Consider the following 19994-nt stretch of genomic DNA (forward strand, 5'->3'; position numbering starts at 1 on the left):
CATCCTTCCATGACTTCTGTTCCAATTCTTCCCAAACCCCGACTAATATACCCTCCCAAATTCATATGTCCCTATTTTTTTAAAATATTCTAAATGCGCTGAGCATTGCCAGTATGCACAGGAGTATAGGACAATCCACTGGTGCATGGGCAGCCTTAAATTAGGAGCCACATCCTTAAAGAAAACTCACTTTCCCTCAGCCATCAATTACTAGTACCTCCTCTGCTAGGGTTGAGATTTCATGGCTGCCTTCTGTCCCATGCTGGGATTTTGTCTGGCTTGTTCATTAGAAGGTCTTGCACATGCTGTCACAACCTCTGTGAATTCATATGTGCAACTGCCCTGTTGTACCCCTAAAACACTGGTTTATTGTGGTTCTCCAACACCTCTAACTCTTAAAATTTCTCTGTCCCTTTTTCTGCAATGATTCCAGAGTTTGGGAAGAAAGGCTATGAGGTAAAGGTCCTATTGAGTTCTAAGCATTCTTCAGCATCTTCACCCATGCATGCTGATAAGATATGGATCTTTGTGTTAACACCATCTACTGATGAAAGAAACTTCTCTTTCTGTGGGATGAGATATGCACTAATCTATAGGTATAATGAGGTCATTAGGAATCACTGTAATACTACATATATTTAGCAGAACAGTGGTATTAGGTTCTCCTCTAGGGCCTATAACCTCTTTAGTCATAGGTTCTTGGCCCTAGTAATGCTTTCAGGTATGGGTTCTCTTTTATGAAGGGGTTCTAAATCCAATCAGAAACATGTTCGCTGTTCCCATAATACCCAAGTCACTATTGCACCTGACACTTGTATATCCTGACAAGCCAGTCTTTATTGTGACACAGGGGTTCACAGTTGGGCAAAATTTATGACAACATTTTCCCTCCAGTAGCATTCATACCACCGTCCAGTACTACAAAAACTAGACAGTAGGGGTCAGGCAGTAGGGGTCAGTGCCAGGCAGTTTGGGATGTTTGTTTCAGTGTTTAACTTTCTCAGCTCTTCACATAGTCTAGCTATGAGCTCTTTGTCTGAGATATAGGTTGTGATGATCTTTGCATGGTCTATAGACTGAAATGTCAGTATGTTTAAAGTTTCTTTTACTGTGTAGAATATTTTTCATTTCATACAATGCCATCTATCAATTATTGGGGCTATGTCTTATGCTAATTGTACAAAGAGATGGGGAAAGAAGGACTCTCCTCCTCCATGAAGAATTCACCACTGGACACGAGGCTTGACTGCTTGTCAGGCAGACACATACTCCTGGCCATCGCAAGCTTCCACCATTCACTGTGTGTCAGCACAGATCACTGCTACCATCTTTCTCACCCACCTCCACCGCAATGCCTGTCTGTGAAGGCGAGCCGGGGGGTGTTGTCAAAGCAGCTCTTCTGTCCTCCTGAACCAAACCAGGCTCCTGCCACTGCCTTTTGATTTTGGAGTTCTGAGCTTCCGTGACCAGCTATTTTCGAAGCAGTTACCAACTCACCCAAGTCAGGCCAGGAGCTAGTTGCCACCTGGCTTGGGTTTGAGAACCCTGAGCTCCTTTGACCAACATAGCCCTGACCTTCCAGAGGAACACACACTTTCAGTTTGATGCTTGACAAGGCCAGAGCTTCCTGAGAGAGTACCCGACAAGACCCAGGCTCCCTCCAGACACAGAAGGACACCCACTATCTCTTTCAGCCTCGTGGTTGTGTCTTGATATGTCAACTTTCAGTTGCTGCTCCACCGCCATGCCTGCCTGCCCATGCTTTTCACCATGATGGTCACAGACTCTGAAACTGTAAGCCCAATATAAACCCTTTCTTATCTAAATTTCCTTGCTCATAGTGTTTCATTATAGCAATACATTACATAAATGGAATTGTGTCCAGCTTTTATACAGGGGTCTAGAAACAGGGAAGGGGATGGGTGAGGGATAAGAGATGATCCACCAAACCAAAGTATGTGTGAGCATACCATAAGAAAACATGTTCCTTTGTATTCCACCTAAGTAAAAAAGGAATAGGTATAAAAATTAAAGACATTGAAGATAATCTCTAGAAAGACATGAGTTTGGTCTTGGGAGTCCTAGATTCTCCATGAACTGCCGTCTCAGATAAGTCAGACCATGTGTTAATTGTTGTACACTGAAACATGGTCCACAGAATGCCCCCAAACTGATTGGAACTTTGTATCCAAACTGCATAATACTTTGTAAGACACACACATGGTCGATCCAGAATATATAAGGGGGCATAGGCTCGGACTCCAAGCAGTGTAACATAGGCGAAAGTCCTGCCTGGAGGGGAAGACAGCATTTATATTCATCCCATGAAGATAGGGGCCATATCAGTGGTTTGATCTCAGAGAGTATTTCTCACAACAGTATTTTCTATGGGACTTCTGAAGAATTCCCCCCAAAAGGCTATGGGGGTGACTGTAGTTGAGACCTCTACTAGAGGCAGATATAAAGACTGAAGAGGCCACCCTCTTAACCAGACAAGACTCCTAGTGATGGGAAAGAAGCACTAATCCACCCACAAAAACTTTGACCCAAAATTTATCCGCCTAAAAGATGTGCAGGGGTTTAAAAAAAAAAAAGCAGAGACTGAGGGAACATCCAACTAATGCCTGGTCACCCCATGGGAGAAAGCCAGCCCCTGATACTATTAATGATACTCTGCTATGCTTGAAGACTGAGCCTAGCATAACTTGTCCTCTGAGAGGCCCCACCCAGCAAAAGATAGAAATAGATGCTGAGATAGAAATAGATGCTGAGACTCACCGCCAAACATTGGGCAGAGCCGAGAGAGCCTTGTTGAAGAGTGCAAGGAAGGATAAAAGGACCCAGAAGGAATAACAGCTCCAAAAGAAGGCCAATAGACCCAACTAACCTGGGTTCTGGGGGCAAGTCAGGGGTGTGGAGATGAAAGCTCCAACCAAGGACCATATATAGACTGGACCTATGCCTTCTACACATATGTACCTGATAGGCAGTTTGATCTTCATGTGGGTCCCCTAGTAAGGAAAGCTGAGGCTGTCTGTGACAAGGACTCTGTAGCATGCTTTTTGATCACTTCCCCTTGGTGGGCCTGCCTTCTCAGGCCACCATGGAAGAGGATGTGTTCAACCCTGATGTGACTTGGTGTGCTGGGAGGGGTGGGTGGGGGAGGGGTTCCCCTTTACTGAGGGGTAGGAGAAAGTGGAAAGAGGGAGGGAAGGTGGGGCCAGGAGGAGAGGAGGGAGGGGCTACAATTGGGATATAAAGTGAATAAATAATTTTGAAAATTAATTTTTAAAAAATAATGAATAATTTAAAATACCCCCAAAGATGTGACCAGTATTCTATGACTCAACTCATGTAGGACATGTACCCACTTATAGTACTTATTTGTAATCTAGCATGGTTCTCACAAAAGACTCAATAACAGCATTTGTAACTGAACTCATGAAGGGCTGCTCAGAGGTATGACCAGCAATTGTGTCCTCAACTGACAAAGCCACCGTCTGTAACCTGACTCCCCAGGGTAGTGACAGGTATCTGGAAGCCGGACAAGAAACACTGAATTAGTTGAAACTACAACCATCAGTTAGTTGAAACTATATTCATACTCTGCACCCCCATGTAGCTCTCTTTTCTTTTAACTTACTCTTCCTTTACTTAATATCTAATGTCAAATTAGTAGACCAGCTCTGAACTGCTCTATTTTTCTCTCTTCCTCCTCCTCCTATTCCTTTTCACCATCATTGTCTTTTTCTCATTCTTTTCTTTTTATTTTCCTTTTGTTATGCTATACCAAAGAACATAGGCCACCCTGGTTTGTGGGGCCTCTGTGTCTCAGACTCTTGAGACTTGGGACTTTTGGAGTTTATCTACACTTGGTTAACTCTTTCTTTTCATTCCACTATTATCGAAAACTGTATCATTCTCTATTGTTCCTTGTTCTCCTTTATATTTACATTTTTACCTTTGCATTTTTTACAGTCACTAGTCTTACAGTTTTTTACCTTTTCATTCATATCCATAATACTTAATATTTTAATGCATGCTATAAAATCAATAGTCTTTTAATTCCTAAAATGACTAGCATTTAAGGATTTATTGTCATTTGATTATTCCTGTAGAGAGGGCATACAAATTTTATTATTTTTACAAAAAATATTCAACTTTCAGAGGAATCCTATGGAACAAATTTAAAACCCCAAATACTAAGGTAGCAGAGAAAAATATCATTTCATTGCTAAAAACTGTAGTCCCTTTTGAGCATTTAAAATATTTCCACTGAAAGAATATAGCTGACATTTTTAAAATGCAACTAATTATCTGTCCTAAGTGAACAACTCTCAAGGCATCTCACACACACACACACACACACACACACACACACACACACACACACACGCACACACACACCATGAAAATCAAAGGCAACATACCTTTCCTGAAAATTCCTAACCCAACAGTAATAGTGTCCCCGAATGAAAGTGAGTTATATGGAATTCCAGACAAAGAATTCAAATGAAATTTTAAAAAGACGCAAATAAGTTATAAGAACAAAAATAAGTGAATGAAATAAGAAAGTAAATTAAGGATACGAAACTATAATTCAATAAAGAGACAGAAACATATTTTTTTTAAAGTAAAATACTGAAAAATCCAATGATTCAAATAAAAAGATCCATAGGAATCTCATAAGCAAAACATATCAAAGGGTGGACAGGAAGTCAAATATAGATGACAAGATAGACGAAAGTCAACATTCAGAAATTGACAGAGTAATTGTACCAGAAACCCCAGTGACCATATTGGACTGGGACATAGGTTTCCAACTTTCACTATCCTTCCTGTCCTCTATTCCAGTCTCTCCAGAATATAGCTAAACGTATGGATTTACTCAAGCCAGTCCTTAAGAAGAAGGTTATAACTACAAGTGTTTACATTTTTAAAATAGTCGTACAGCAGGGTTCAAGAGATTGCTCAGCTGCTGAAAGAAATTGCTGCTCTTGCAGAAGCCCTGGATTCAGTTCTTAGAACAGACATGGCAGTTAACAACCATCTGTAATTCCAGTTCTAGGCGATCCACTACCTGCTGGACTTCATGGACACAGTGCATGACAGAATGCATGCGCAATAGTACATGCTCTTAAGTACTGAGCTCTTACCAAACTTCTTTTTTTTTTTTAATGAAGTCAGTATTGGCCTGAAAACAAAACCAGATAAAGACACACAGAAAAAAAATCATAAATCAATCTTGATGAGCACAGATGTAATTTTTTTCAATAAAATACTTGAAGACTGAGTTCAAGAAAACATCAAACAGATCATTCACCATGATCTACTGACGTCTTTCCAGAGATGCTATAAACCCTATGTGCTATAGCACTGACCTGCCCGGGAAGTAATGCCCACTGAAGCAAAAGTGGCATTATTGTTTGGGGGCATTGTAATCAACAACAGCTTGATTATACCTAAGACCTGCTTTTTGGGTGCAAATGCATAGCTGCTACTGTAAACCGGGCCAAAAGTTTATCCCTGGAGAGATAAAAAGGTCTAGAAATGAAATTATAACTTAAGTTTTGATAAGTGGCCATGTATTTAACCTTCTAATCATGTATATTTTATACCCAAGACTAAGGTTGTTCTCAGCCTTAATCAGAGAAGCTTCATTTTGCATAGGGTGGGGGTTAGTGCAGAGATTCATGATAGGTCACAGTGATGAGAGTGACTGTGTAGCTTTGGCCTATTGTGGTTCATTGGTTATACCCTGCCAAGGACCAAGAAACAGCATGGAAGAAGGATAGAAAGACCATAAGAGCCAGAGGGTAGGAAGGAGTGTTATGATTGCTGTCCTCTGAACAAAAACACATGGCCACTGCAATTATGAACACACTGCAGGTGTGACTACTTGCAAAAGACCAACACAAACACATTAATGTAGAAGGGAGACTAGTTAGTAAGAGGAAACATCAGCAGGAATAGGAGGGTGTTCAGAGAGAGTAAAGGGGGTAAATACCACCACAATACACTGTGTACACATACAGAACTACACATTTAAAAATAAACATTAAAGTAATACAATAAAAAAATGAAGACTGTCCAATAGAAAAAAACAAAGAAGATTCAGATGATCAGAAAAACAGATGAAAATAGCACAGACATTTTAAATCTCGAGAAGCTATCAGAAACAATTGTTATATTCTGAATTTCTTAGTAATACACATTTAATAAATGTTGTGTTTTATTTTTCTTGGTTATATCACAATTGTGGGTTTTCACTTGTGTCTGTTTTTAATTATGAAAATTTCCTAACTGTTAATATTATACCTCTTCATTATTTTTATTTTTCTTGTCTTAAAACTACCAGTAGATAAACTTTGTAAGTTCTAATTCTACCTTTAATATATATATATATATATCAGTTTCTTTCTCCTTAGTTCTAATTCTTCCTTAATTTATCTCTCAGTTTCCTTCTCCTTAGCCTTTTCTGCTATGTTATTAACCTAAGTCCATTTTTCTTTCTTTTTTGCAAATTTACTAAAATACAATATCTGTACAATAGAATGCAACCACTTGAAAGCATGGTAGAATGGCAAGTGTATATGATGGTGTAATGATTACCCCAATTAAGACAGAACATTTTACGGCCTTTGCTCTTCCTCTCCCATATTTCTCTCCTAGTTATGCTATTGCTGTGAAGAGACACCATGATAAAAGCAATTCTTATAAAAAGGGAGCATTTAGTTGGGGTTTGTTTACAGATTCAGAGAATTAGTTCACAATCATCATGGTGGGAGGCAGACAGGAGCAGTAGCTAAGAACTTTTATATCCTAATTTATAGGCAGCAGGAGACACTGGGCCTGGTATGGGCTTTTGAAACCTCAAAATCCACTCCCAGAGACACTTCTCCTCCAACAAGTCCACACTTCCTAAAGCTTCCAAACAATTCACCAATCGGGTACTAAGTGTGCAAATACATTACACTTCCAGGGAGCATTCTCACTCAAAACACAATGCCTAAAGAAACTCACTAACAAAGAAACTCCTATTGCTGAGTTTCTTTAGAGAGATTGTCCAGTGTTCACAAGTACATGTTGCTCTTGCAGAGGACTGAGGTTCAGTTCTCAGCACACACATGGTTGCTTTCAACCACCTACGACTCCAGTTTCAGAGCACCTGGTGTCTTTTTCTGACCTCTGCAGGCATATGGTACATTCATGCAAGTGGACATATACATCCACTCAGGCAAAACACTCACACACATGAAATAAACTCTAAAACCTAAAAAAATATACAAAAAATTATAAATGCTACTTCTATATCATAGGTCACTTACACTGATCTAAAACATATGTGTCTGAGTTTTTCTCTTCGTTTGTTTAGCATACTGATATTGAGATTTAACTATTTTGCTGAAAGTATCAGAAATGAATTCCTGTTTTATTGCACTATAGAATCCCATTGTGTAGATATCATTATTTATTTACTAGCTGATATGTGTTTAGCTTGCTTCCAATTTACCTATTATGAGGGTAATTCTACATACATTCGCAAGACTCTGTGTGAACATATGCACTCATTTCTATTGAGAAAATATTTCCCATTATAATTAATGAGTCATGAGATAGAGTTGTGCTAACCTTCATTTAAAAAAAAAAACTACCAAACTACATTTAAAGTGACTATACAATTTTAGTATCTTCTAATACTTTCTGCAGTTCCAGTTATTGTACATCCTACTTTGCACTTGTTATTCTCAATCTCTTTAATTGCAGAAAACCTAGAAGCCATTAAGTAATATTTCATGATTTAATTTGTTTTGTTTTGTTTATGAGACAGAGTCTAGCAATGTGGCTTTGGCTTAACAAGAACTCCTTACATAGCTCAGTCTGGCCTTGAACTCTCAATCCTTCTTTAGCCTCCTGAATATTTACAGGCATGGACCATAACACCCAGTTTTTATTATTTTAGTTTACATTAATCTGGTTATTTCTATATTTCAGTCATCTTTTCATGTATTTTTAGCCAACTTACCATTCCGTTCATACTTCTTATGAATACTTTCAATTGTTTACACATTTCTTCTAATGTGGTATGTGACTACTATTGAATTTCAAGAGCTCTTTATAGAATGCCAAAATATTTGAGAATGATTTCCCAAAGTATGCCATCCCACTGTTTTACATGTGTCACTTGAGAATCATATGGAAATTTTACGTGTGTGTGTGTGTGTGTGTGTGTGTGTGTGTGTGTGTGTGTGTTAGTACTCACATACCCCAGCATATATGTATAGGTCAGAGAACAACTAGTGGGACTTGGTTCTATACTTCACTATGTGTTCTGGAGATTGACCTCAGATCATCAGGCTTGGTGGTAAGTGTCCTTATCTGCTAAGTCATTTAATCAGCTCAAAAGATTTATTTTATGTAGATGGGCATGTGTTTGTGTGTACAATTGTATGCATATATTTGCATAGGTTTGCACCTGCGTGTATGGAAGCACAGAGAGAGCACTGACTTCCTCTTACTGGAAAAGGTGTTATATGGGTACGGGGATATAAGTTCCAGTCCTCATGATTGCACAGGAAGTGCTATTATCTAGTTAGCCATCCCTACAGCACTGAGTCATGATTTCAAAATGTTTGATAAAGATTGTTTTGGTGGCTTTACATACAATATATATGAGCTCATCTAGTAGTTGAAATCCAGAAATTTGAGCAAGAGGCAACTTCTTTACCTGCTTGTTGAAGCTGAAGCACCAGAGCTCTTTTTCCTGTCTTCAAACTCCAATTGTAATCTTCCAAATCTCAAGCTTGCCAGGTTTTAGATTATAACTTAGTTATGTATCCTTCCCTCCCTCCACCTGCTGTGTGTGTGTGTATGTATCTACGTGTGTGTGAATGTATCTATGTGTGTTTCCCCATCCAATTTGTTCTAGTTTGATGAAGAACTTTGACAAATAAAAGTAGATACATCACTTTAAAATATAGTTGATGCTTATTATACATCTAAAAATATAATTTCTGGCCTGTGTAGATGTTTTTCCTAGGTAAGAGATCTTACTGTGAAATCCCAAAGACCTGAGTCCAGAACTCAGCACTCATACCAAAAACAAAAACAAAACAAAACCTTGGCATTGTCTTAGATGCACCTGTTACCCTAATGTGCAGACAATGGGAGTAGAAAGTTATCACTGGGCCTTGTTGGCTACTGGCTTAGCTTCAGGTTCCATGTAAGATCCTGTCTCAAACAAATAAAGCAGAGAGTAATAGAGCAAGATACCCAATAACCCCCTCTGGCTTCTGTGCAGATAAGGACACATATCACACACACACACACACACACACACACACACACACACACACACACACACACAATAAAAGTAAACTTTGTTTACCACAATTTCAAGAAAATATATCTCTAAATTATTTATAGGTCACTTTTTATATTGGTCTCCATGATCCACACATTAAGTCACTTTCTCTTCATACTCTGTACAGTGTACAGAAATAACTTAAGGAAAGATTTATTTTGACTTACGATTTTCAAAGTTTTACATCCTAGTGTTTGTCTCTATTGGTTTAGGGCCTATGAGAAGGCAGGACGTTGGGTCAATAGGAACATAGAAGACTAGTCACTCCACGATAGAGAAGAAATAGAACAGGTCTTTGCTCACAGGCTTCCATCATCTTTCTGTTTTATTCCATCTGATCCCCTCAATGTGTGAGATGAGGACAGCCTCATTTACCATGTATACCCCCCCCCCCTTAACATTATCTTCTCAGGAAACAGCTTCACAGACTCACCTCATGCTGTGCTTTCCTAATCTCCTAGGTTGCTTCTCAGTGAAATCAAGGCAACCATCAACATTGACCACCACAGCCCCCTTATATTTTGTATGTGAATTGAGGTATAATCTCTATGTCTCTGTCTCTTCTGTCTCTCTGTCTCTCTGTCTCTCTCTGTCTCTCTCTGTCTCTCTCTGTCTCTCTCTGTCTCTCTCTCTCTCTCTCTCTCTCTCTGTCTCTCTCTCTCTCTCTCTCTCTCTCTCTCTCTCTCTCTCTCTCTCTGTCTCTCTCTGTTCTTTTTATATTTTATGAAATTTATTTATTCATTTTATGTCCTGATCACAGCCCCCTCTCTTCTCTCCTCCTGGTCCCACTCTCTTCCTCCCATCCTCTTCTCTGCAGAAAAGGGGAGCCCCCCCTTACAAAACCACCTCAGCACATCAAGTAACATCATGACTGAGAGCATCCTCTTGCACTGAGGCCAGGCAAGGCACCCCAATTAGGGGAAAGTGATCCAAAAGCAGGCAACAGAGTCCATGTCAGATGCAGCCCCTATTCCACTTACTCTAGGACCTACATGAAAACCAAGCTGCTCATCAGTTGCATATCTGTCAGGAGCCTAGTTCCAGTCCATGCATGTTCTTTGGTTGGTGCTTCAGTCTCTATAAGCCCCTATGAGCCTAGGTTAGTTGACTCTGTTGGTCTTCTTAAGGAGCTCCTGTTCTCTCAGGACCTACTATCATTCCCCCTATTCAACCACCAGACTCTCTAAGCCTAATGTTTGGCTGCCGGTCTCAGCATCTGTTTCAATCTGCTGCTGGGTGCAGCCTCTCAGAGGACATTTATGTTAGGCTTCTGTCTGCAAGTATAGCAGAGTGTCATTAATAGTGTCGGAGTTGGCTCTTTCCCATGGGGTGGGTCTCAGGTTGGGCCAGTCATTGGTTGTCCACTCCTTCATTCTCTGCTCCATCTTTATCACTACACATCTTGTAGACAGGCTTAATTTTGCATCGAAATTTTGGTGAGTTGATGTCCTTCCTCCATTTGAATTCTTGCCTGGCTAGAGGCTACTTCAACCTCCAAGTCCCCTGCCACTAAGATTCTCAGATAGAATGACTCCCATATCCTCCCAGGAGCCTACCCTGTCACAGGTCTCCAGCTTGTCTCAAAGATGCCCTCCCTCTCCCTTAGTTTCCCTCCAGTCCTCTTGCCTCCCCCCACCCCGGCTCTCCCCACATCTGATCTCGACTCTCGTTCTCCTTCCCACCCCTTCTCCCACCCAGTTGCCGCTCATCATCCACTTCCAATGTCTATTCTATTTCCCCTTCTGAGTGAGATTCAAACGAATGGGGGTATGTGTGTGTTCTCAAATCATTTTTCCTTTTTTTAAAATATACCTCAGTGGTACCATATGTGAGACAGCCTTTGGTTCAATAACCAGGTCTGAAAAAATTAAAAACGAAGTCTAGAGAGATGACTCAGAGATTAAGAGTACTGGCTGTTACACACATATCAGCTCGAAGCTGTCTGTAACTCTAGTTCAAGATGATCTGACAGTCTTCTGGCCTCATGAATATTCTATCTGCATGTACACCTGCATGCCAGAAGAGGGCATCAGATCCCTTTATAGATGGTCATGAGTCATTGTGGTTGCGGGGAATTGAACTCATGATCTCTGGAAGAGCAGAGAATGCTCTTAACAGCTGAACTATCTCACCAGCCCCCTCTTAAATCATTTTTATCAGTTAATAGATGTCACCTTTTGTTGTGGTTTTAAATTCATGTGAAAATTGGATGCAAAGTACAGGGAGTTCTCATTCCCTTGTCCTCACAAACATCCCATCAATATCACATTTGATAAAACTATATTAAAGGCATCATTATCAACCATAAGATAGGTTTGGATTAATCTTTAATCTTGGTATTTGTTATACATCATATTGATCTTGGTCAGTGTAGAAAGACTTGTGCCCCACTATAAGAGCATTATATAGGACAGTGTCATTGTGCTAAAATGAATTTGGGAAAAAGAGGAAGGCACTGGAAAAGTTAGATGGGGAGAGGTGTGGAAATCATGTAAAGAATTTAACTTTAAAAGAAATTGTCAGACTAGGAGTATCGCTCGGTGATAGAACATTTACCTCTCATGTGCAGCATCCTAAGTTTAATCCTCAGGAAAAAGAAAACATAAAGAAACCGGCCATTCTCCAACATATGTATTCCAGATGTGCAGACACATCCAAGCATACTATAATAATCAAACACAGATACTTGATCGGCTTCTTTCCACATTAGACACTCCTAATGTCAGTGGACTAATTACACAGCTCTCATTCTTCAGTAGGCTCAATCTAATGGCTTTTGGAATCTTGTCAGATCTTCATTCCATGAAATTCCAAGGAGAGTGTTTGGGCTTGGAAAATAAGGACAAAATTGTCCCAGGAAATGTTCAAAAAGTACTCAACTGGGTGGGTAAAGGGCATCTACCTGAAAGAAAGTCCTGTGTAAATTAAATAAACAATATTTCTCCCCAGCTGTGCACTCAATTGTCCCTAGTGCAATGGCATGTATTTGATTTCTGATGTGTCCATCTTACTACTAAAAAGGCACTAGAGAAAATTAGAATCTGCCATTTCCTAAACTTACTCCAGAGGAGAAGTCTTATGCAAAGGTGTTATTTCAGCATCACCTTTTAAATACCTAGCCATTTCTGAAAAGTCCTAGCTACTTCCAATTTTGCCTGTTGTTCCTCCAGACTCTAAAAGCTTGAATTCTAAGTATGGTTGTAAAGCTTTTCTTGAGACTCAACGCTTAAGTGTTTTATTTGGCCTTCTTGGTTTCTACTAATTCATGTTGGCTGCTGAATTTCAATGGTCTAAAAATGCAGCTTCGTGTAACTTACTCAGATCTCTGCCTTCGCTTACTTTTAGCTGTTTCAAAGATGAGGTCTTCTTTCAATAATAGGATTTAAATGTGGTTTTTTTTCTATCATACTAACATGAAATGAAAATGAATTACCATTTGTTAAAAGCTATGTAAATGACAGAACTCCTTTACAAGAGAGTACTGGAGGAAGTAAAAAGGGAGGGTTACTTTTATATGAATCTGCTCCTCAGTGGAAATTCTTATCAAATTAGTGATTAACACAAAATTCTTAGTTTGGCCCAGGTTATAAAGAGTAAACAACTCCTCCTTAATGTCTACCCTCCAAAACGACTTCTCCTTCTGCACTTGCTCCGTGGAGACAACACAGCTATCCTTCTTTGGCAATGCTTGCATGGTGTTTTCTCTGGATTTGTTCTGTATGTTACAGAATTAAGAAAGAAAGAAAGAAAGAAAGAAAGAAAGAAAGAAAGAAAGAAAGAAAGAAAGAAAACTGAGAAGGAAGAATGGAAAGGCTAACCCAAGATTTATTGGTGCCAAGATTGTGAATATTAGTGAGTCCTAAGTATGAATGGAGGAGCAGGAACTGCAATCGCTAAAGACAGGGGGAAGGGTAAACATTAGATGAGCTAGGTTGTAGGAGTCAGCTATACAACTGTACACCACATATCAATAGAGGAAAGTTGCACAAGGTTGAAGTGTCCCTCAAAAACTAATGGCCTATTATGTGTAAGGTACCATTCTAGGTTTTTTGAGATATAACAATGGACAAACAACTCCTCCTCTCACTGCCTTGGAGATTATATTTTAATTGCCATTTAGATGCTATTTCCTATCACATTTATCTCCTAAATACTTTGTCTTTGGCAGTTCTTCTTCGTTATCATTGCCACAATTGCTGAGTTGTTGTTGTTGTTGTTGTTGTTGTTGTTGTTGTTGTTTTGCTTCTTTCTGGCCCAAATTGTAACTATCTTCTTAATTATCTTCCCTCTATGCAGGTTATAACCTTGAATGCCTCACCTCCTAAATGTCAGCAAATTAGTATTTCTGGAACACATCTTTTTGTTTGTTTGTTTGTTTGTTTGTTTGGATTTTTGCATTTTTTATTAATTCATTCATATTACATCTCAATTGTTATCCCATCTCTTGTATCCTCCCATTCCTCCCTCCCTCCCACTTTCCCCCTACTCCCTTCCACTATGACTGTGACTGAGGGAGGCCTCCTACCCCTGTATATGCTCATAAGGTATCAAGTCTTTTCTTGGTAGCCTGCTATCCTTCCTCTGAGTGCCACCAGGCCTCCCCATCCAGGGGACATGGTCAAATATGGGGCACCAGAGTTCGTGTGAAAGTCAGACCCCACTCTCCACTCAACTGTGGAGAATGTCCTGGCCATTGGCTAGATGTGGGTGGGGTTTGAAGTTTACTGCCTGTATTGTGCTTGGCTGGTGCCATAGTTTGAGCAGGACCCCTGGGCCCAAATCTGCCTATCATAATGTTCTTCTTGTAGGTTTCTATTCTCCCAAGTAAGAGATTGTATTAAGAGGTTAGAGCTTTGAAAGGTGATCATTCATCAGGGAAGAGCACCCAGGAAAGGGATGAGTGGAGTGTCCTTATAAAACAACCACTAACTCTTGCCAGGTGAGGATACAGCAAGAAAATGCCATCTTAGAGAAAGTAGGCCCTCACTGAACACTGCTAACACCTTGACTTTGGATTCCTCAGCCTCTAGAACAGTTAGAAACACATTTATGCTGTTTACGTAGAAATCACTCAAAAGCCCCTTTCACTAGAATAGCCTGTGTATTTTAAGACATGATCTCTGTGAAATTTCCTATATTTCAAACAAAAGCCAGCATGACAAAGATGGCCTTTATTTCATCTGCTAACTCTAATATGTTTCCTCCTTCCCTGGCTTCCTTGGCTGGTTAGTTGCTAAAACCTAAAGAATAAAACTTGATCAATTCTGCATGAGGAAGGTAGCAGTAGTGTGGACACAGAGCTCACCCCTAGCACCCAAACTTACAAACTTCTATATTGCCTCTCCACCAGTCTCACTTTGCAACTTGTCCCAGGCTTCCCCAGATCTAGGAAGCTAGTTGAAACCCACAGCATTATCTAGTTACTTGTGACAGCAGTGAATGTGTGGTCCCAAAAAGGGGGTCCATGTCTATTGCTCTGTGGACATGCTAAATCTGACCCCAATTATACCCTACCAACATTTCCAACCAATGGTAAAAGAAAACCCTGTAGAAACACAAACCAACAAGTGTGTGTGTGTGTGTGTGAGTGCCAATAACAACTGTAAGTTATCACTTTAGTTATTCTTAAGGTGAAGAGATTCTTTTTAGGGAGATTGGGAAGTCTTCAGTAAAGCTAGGAATAAGAGCTATTTTGACATTTGACATTTGACAATGCCAGCAATATGAAGCAGTAGGAGGAATGCATTGTCAACTAAACATTAATATATTTTTCTAGTTTAGTGACAAATGTTTGTGAGTGGAAAACATCAAAATATGTGCTTGAACTACAGTACACAAGTCCTAATTTAATTTCGAACATTTAAATAAACTTGTTTTTGAATCTTAGGGAAAACCACTTTGTTCTGGAATCAATACCTAATATTCTACAATATTACAATAAGGCCTAAAGTCTAATGCCTTAAGTAAACTTTCTGTGATAAAAGCACAGAACAGAAATATTGACACATTCTTATTCTTTACTGAAGAGTACATGATCTCAAATCAGTTCCATTGGCATTCGGGATTCTGTAAGTCTTTTTACATATTTATAATACTGCTAAAAGAATTGTTGGCAGTGTTTTGTTGGATTTTTAACTTCATAGAGGAGAGGGAAAAGGATATGGGCGTTGAATCCTTTACTCAAACAACTTGTCTGGTCAACTGTTATTACAATTTAGTGCTTGCTTACGTGTGTGTGCTGAAAGGTCAGATTGTGCTCTAATTACTGCATCCTACCTATAAAAAAGGGAAACAAAAGCAAAAAAATAGAAGCATTGTCCTCCCTGAAGTATAAAAATTTCACTGTCCTACCATCTGGATCTTTTCTTCCTCTGGGACACTCGTAATTTTTCTTACGTAGAATTTTACAAAAGAATCTTGACTTTATGGAGTATGCCCTAGACTCTGGCACCCACAAAAGAATAGTTGAAAAACAATGATACTCTCGTAAAAAGGAGCATTCTATTTATGGCTTTTATTCTTTGTGAGGCTGCTGGTCTTTACCATGGCTCATCTCATCCATATTCTTTCTTCCACTCTGCACACCCTTAAAATCTACAGTCTTCTTCTTCTTCTTCTTCTTCTTCTTCTTCTTCTTCTTCTTCTTCTTCTTCTTCTTCTTCTTCTTCTTCTTCTTTTTCTTCTTCAAGAATCCGTTCTCCCCGAGTCTCTATCCCAACCTCATGACTGTCCTGGCCTCTGGCTTTTTTTCTTGATATTTCCCTATGGATGTGATTCTCAGCTCTGGCACTAGCAGAAATCTTTCTACAGAAAACTTGTTTCTCCAACTCTACACCGCACCTGTGATGCTACCTTACAGTCACCTCAGAATCAAATTCCTTCCATTCTGAATCCATTTCCTCTTTAGCCTCCCACAACTGAAATCCTGGAAGAAGTTGTCTTTTTTAATTATTTTATTTTTTTGAGGTTGTAGTATAATTACATAATTTCTCCCCTCCCTTTCCTTCCTCCAAACTTTCCCAAACATTAGTGCTTGCTCTTCCAAAAATTCATGGCCCCTCTCTTTATTGTGACTGCATGTATATATGTCATATATATATATATATATGTGTGTGTGTGTGTGTGTGTGTTAAATGTGTATATATTACTAAATATAATCTGTTCAGTCTGTATAATGTTACTTGTATGTATATTTTCATGGTTGATTATTTGATATTGGATAACCAATTCATAGGCTCTTCCATGGCGAAGATAACTGCCATTCTCAGCATTTCTTGTTGCCTGTAGTTCTCTGGAGTTTTCTTTGATATTATGTCTCCTAGGAATGTCAGAATCTACACCCATAAAGTCTCACCAGCATGACTGATTGAATGTGAGTTGAACAAGGACAACAACTATAGACATGCTAAAGTGGACAGGGGAAATCTCACAAAGCCTCAACCCTGTACAATTAAATTACCATTTTAATTCTTCATTCATTTTGTTCTTTTAGTCAGACTTAATTGCTTCTAACAACCACATAACTTAGAGGATGCTTCCCGCTCACCCACATCCCATCTAAACAACCTCATGGCCATTGTTTCATTTGTTAACATGTGCTAACACTGTCAGTTTCTCTGAGCACTCCTTACTCCAGTACATAAGACTCCCATAAATCACATTGGTCAATTCAGAATGGCCACTGTGCCTTAAACTAAACACTTTGCCTTCTTGTCCTGTCTGAGGTTAAGGAAACTGACTATTTGGGTAACATAATGTTATGTTCTCTTAAATCCTGTTTCTAAGTGGTAAAAGCCCAAAGGGAAATGCCACATCCACAGTATTATTTACAAGAGAGAATGATGCATAAAGTTAATAATGAAAGTTAATATACTTTGTAAACATAATGAAATAAGTTAAAGAATACCAAAACAAAGCGAAAACAAAAACAAAAACAATACATTTTATAACTAAACTTAAAATGCCAGCTTTGATCTTGTTCCCATGCTTCATTTGTAACTATTTTTTTAAAGCAGCTCAATTTTGTTTACAATTCTAAGTTAATTTTGAGTTTTACTCTGTTTCTATTTTGCTGTGAGCCTAGATCTGGATTTCACAACATCAATGGCCACTTAACAGAGTTTCTTTAAAAGAGGAGGGGGAGGCTCCACCCAGGAATTTAAGTTTTATGCCTTCTCAAGTCGCTGAGGGGCATTGAAGGCCAGATACTATAGTTTTACAATCAAGTTTAGTTGGTTAGAGGATAAGATCTTTTTAAATCAAGATAAAGAAGTTAAGTTACTAGAGTTGAGATAGGATAGATATTGAATTTCACTTCAGAAATTTAGACCCAACAAGACAGGAAAGACATTTACTTCAAGCTGGACAAATACAAATAGCCAAACCACTACAAATGTAACATTTATAGAACTCATGATTGTCACATGGTTCTCCCTGCTGTATATAGTTTGTTTTATACATGTGTAATAAAATAAATGTATTTAATTTAAAAACTGGTAATTTAAAAAAAGAAAAAGAAAGAAGTACCAAATACTGGATTCATGTAGAATAAATGTTTCATTTAAATTATTTATATTTATAATACAATATTTTCTAATTAAAGTAAAAAAGGGGTTCTATTCAAAATTCATGTCTACAGATCTTCCTGCTAGAAGAAATCTTTGAATTACTAGCTAGAGCAGATCTATGCAGCAACTACATATCCCATATCCTAGCTACATTTTTCTCTGAATCTATAAGCTAGATATAAAAAATAGAGAGACAAGGCCTTCTGCTTCAACAGAATTTCCTCAAGATCCTCAAAATTATTACTACTTAATAATTTCACATTGTTAGTTTTGAAAAAGCAAACTTAAAGCAAGATTACCAGTAAGCAGGTAAAACACATTCACCAACACAAATATTAAAATTGTAAAAAAGCTTTGAGAATCACATCATAATAGTTTATGTGCATAATCCAAACTAGGTTGAGGTCAGCAAGCTCCAGGTCAGTGATACTCTGTATGTTAAATGAAGGAAAAAGCATTTGGGGAGTAATTTGCATTTCTCTCTCTCTCTCTCTTTCTCTCTCTCTCTCTCTCTCTCTCTCTCTCTCTCTCTCTCTCTCTCTCTCTGTGTGTGTGTGTGTGTGTGTGTGTGTGTGTGTGTGTGTGTGTGTGAGATCAAAAGCAAGGAATATGAAATAAAACTTTATTGAAGACTATTCAACAAATTTATGTTGTGTTTAGGGAAGTGTTTTTAATTGTAATTACATATAGAAATGAGTCCTAAAATCTCTTCATTATTCTACTTGAATGCTATAAATATCTTAATTTTTCCTTGGGGCAGGTTTTTTAAAGGTAAATCTAGATTTTATTGAATGAAATTTTAATCATTTCTACACATTTACTGGATCTAGGTTTGGTTTGTTCTTATTTTCTAAATTTGTGAGTTTCACATAAATGTGTGTCATTTATTCGTGCTGTTTGGACGTCTTAAAATATAGGTGCTTGGAGCTATAATTTTTCACTTGGGATGGCTTTTACTATATCCTAGAGGTTTTCATTTACTTTCAGGAACTGTTTTATTTATTGCTTGTTTTCTTCTTGATCCATTCACCATTTAGTAACGTATTGTTTAATCTCCATAAAAAAATCTACCAGCCCTTATGCTTGGTTGGTCTTAGGATTCACAATATGCTCTACTAATCAGTGACACTTTAACAATCTACAAAGCCTGTTAAGAAGTGTGGTTTTTCAAATGTACATTTTAAATGATTATATATATATATATATATATATATATATATATATATATATATATATATATAGAGAGAGAGAGAGAGAGAGAGAGAGAGAGAGAGAGAGAAATAAGAAAATGTGACTGAACTAGAAGAAGAAAATACCACTGCAGAAACCATCTATCCTAATTAGCTTTAACCATCAATTTGCCATAGCCTAGAGTCATCTGAGAACTTCAATAGAGAAATTTCCTAGATCAGACTGGACTGTGGACATATTTCTGGACACTGTCTTATCATAGGAAAGCTTAGCCCACCATGAGTGGCACCATTTCCTAGGCAAGAAGGCTAGCCAAACATGAGACAGTAAGTGAGTCAGCAAGCAGTTCTCCCTCATGGTTTCAGTTTCAATTTTATGCTTGAATTTTATCAGCCTCTGTGGACCCAGAATTAAGGCTGACTCCCTATAAATACAGGATCCTTGCACAATATACATGATGACAGACTCCAGGCCCATCACTCTGGATCATATCAGCAGGTATATATCAATAGACCTGTGCTTTATTTCCAACCATATAGACCTAAGTACCAGCTCAGTGTTCCCAAATACTGTGGCAACTACCTGTGTACCAAACTAGACAGCAATCTAGACTCTCTGAACAAGCTGACTGGTAAAGGTATTTTCCCAGATAGAGGGATAAGGTATAGAAACAGGAATAGATCTTTATGTCTTCAAATGTGCAGATACAAACATATGGCCCAAATGATCAAAAATAATCAGGCAAATATGCCATTGCCAAAGAAACAAAGACAATGCTAGTGCATGATCATCTGATCTTGAATGCAAGTATATAAAATCTCTAACAAAAGACATATCATAGATGAATAGATTTTCAGGACTCAAATACACAC

The sequence above is a fragment of the Acomys minous genome (assembly GCF_964271855.1).
Source record: "Acomys minous genome assembly, chromosome: 7".
In the NCBI taxonomy this organism is placed as follows: Eukaryota; Metazoa; Chordata; class Mammalia; order Rodentia; family Muridae; genus Acomys; species Acomys minous.